This window comes from Apis dorsata, unplaced genomic scaffold, assembly GCF_000469605.1.
Source record: "Apis dorsata unplaced genomic scaffold, Apis dorsata 1.3 scaffold_5, whole genome shotgun sequence".
NCBI classification, from domain to species: domain Eukaryota; kingdom Metazoa; phylum Arthropoda; class Insecta; order Hymenoptera; family Apidae; genus Apis; species Apis dorsata.
The window spans coordinates 657,948-660,371 of NW_006263308.1; the positions used below are offsets into that span (position 1 = coordinate 657,948).

The window sequence follows — 2,424 nt, forward strand, 5'->3', positions numbered from 1 at the left end:
AAATGTAATTTCTAATGGGCACGGATTACGTGACGGAATCCTTAAAAAATGTAACAACTGTATGAACATTTCTCCATACAAGGAAAACGCGAAAAAGTAAAATTCCATAGAGAGGAAATTTTTATCTTTACCGGGATTACGAGTTTCGGTTCTTACTTGTTCGGTGTGGGTGGGGATTAATCGGGCCCCTTGGGGAATTTCGTCATGGAATACGATAGAATCGGGTCACAGGGATGTTGAAATTGAACTGGGAGTGTAGTATAGCTTCGGAAATTTTCGAGCGTTGCACGTAAAGTGAACTCTGTAGAGAGGGAGAGAGAGGGGCAGAGAGACAGAGATAGCAAAATCGAACTAGTGAGAAAAAGAAAGAAAGAGAATAAATGAATGAGAGAGAGAGAGGGAGAGGGGAGTCTGGAAGACTGGCCTTTTCCGCGGATGGATAAAAGGATGGGGAACGGGTCAAAAACACGAGATAATCTCATTAAAGCCGCTTTAATCCGGCAAAGGGAAATTCTCCTGGCTCGTAATTTTATCGCAACCGCCGCTGGCGATACAATTAACGTTCTTCGCGGCTCCTGTCACACCACACGAACGTCCCACTCCTTTGTTCGGACGAGTTTTCCAGGAATAATTGAAAAATTGCACTTGAAAAATAGAATTTTCTCCCGAAATTTCAGCTTTTGAGGCAGAACGGCGTTGATCGACAAAACTGGCGTCACGTACGGGCCGCCATCTTGGCTACGAATTATCTTTCCAGATAGCCTTTCTCATAGCTCCATGAATAATGAAGATTTCTATTATACCGATGCGATCTTTGCCGCGTAAAGCGTATATGTAAACTTTTCATCTTCTATCGTGAATTTCTTAACTATATATTTCCAACTTCTAAATTCTTCTTACTTAAACATTGATACATTTTAATAATACGAATAAACGTTTCTTAATATTGTTATTTTAAAGTTTCCATAAAGTCATGCATTACAACAAAGATTCTTAATCTTGATTGGTTCATCGAGGAATATAGCGTTCTAATTTAAAATGATTTAACCAATAGTGCGTTCGATTCACGGACGGGCAGGGAAGAAGAAGTTCGAGATTTTTCCAGAGACGGACGTGGAAACGCGATCCTCGAAGCAGAACAATCTCATCGAGCGTGAAAAATAAGTAAACCTGTGCGCGATTGAAGAGTCTCTCTCTCTCTCTTTCTCTCTCTTCTCCCTTTCCCCAACCGCGCAAAAGGCATCCAACCGTCCCTCCCTTTAATCCCACTGGGTAAAGGACCTCGTTATCGTATTTGATCCCGATGTAATCGACCGCCACAGAACCGGGAAAATCTGATGGAACGCGGGTCGTGTCGTCGTATAATCGCTATTAAGCGAAGGGATCGATGTATTTCTTCCATCGAATCTCGGTTAATTCCACGATCAGGGATCCTTATCAGGGATCGTTAATCGGAATTGTAGGGGGTCAGGGTCAGGTTAGGTTAGGTTAGGTTAGGAAGGAATAAGTACATATGTACCTATGCTGGTGGAATTGAAACAGATTGGATCCGTTTAAGTCTAGATTTAGTTTTGTCACATTTGGATTAAGACCGGTTGACCTTAGATTAGATCTGGTTAACTCTGAACTATAGGCGTGTTTGACTTAGATTAAGCTTGATTAAGTTTAAACTAAGCCTAGTTAGCTCCAGATTGGGCTCGATCGTGTTACATCTGGTTGAATCCAGTTGTATCCAGATTATCACTTGAACCTAGATTCGATTTTTTTTTTTTTCAATCTCGATAGATGCGACTTCGACTTACGTTTTCAGAATGTGTTTACATGCTTGTTAAGTTAAGTTAAAATTGAATCTGATCAAATCGAAAATTATACAGTTAAATTTTTTAGAATTCTGCACGAAATTTTAATATTATCTCGATTAGATCTCATTAAATTCATATTACATCTGGATCAAACTTGCTCGATTCTCGGATTAGATCACGTTAAATCTATTTAAATTTTAAGTCTAAACGAAGACTAGTCTTTATCCCTGATCAGATTCAACCAAATCCACGATACCTAAAATCTAGATTAAACTCGGCCAATTCCTGATTAAGTCCACACCTCTCCGCATTACTGAATAAACCAACTCTAAACAAAAAGCCTACATTTATCCCGATTAAACCAAATCCGGGCCAAGTCTAGATTAAAACCGATCGATTCGAAAACTTAAACCGCTTAACACCAAATTAAATTTATTACCAGAGAAAATTCTTCGGGTCAATTCGAAAGGAGATGGCCGATCTTCCAGAACCAGAACTTGGGGGAGGGGGGAGTCGAATTGCGAAACGAGACACACGAGAAAGTACAGGATCCCCGCGAGTCGGTGGAAATTCGATCCACCAAATATTATTTATATATATATATATATATATATATATATAT

At 39.6% G+C, this 2,424-nt stretch overlaps 1 protein-coding gene across 2 annotated transcripts in view; it reads right to left on the minus strand.

The window, feature by feature from the left end:
* The window catches only part of LOC102679605 (alpha-mannosidase 2), a 78,773-nt gene that overhangs the window by 66,996 nt on the left and 9,353 nt on the right, over window positions 1-2,424 (minus strand). The gene's annotated exons all lie outside the window — the stretch shown is intronic.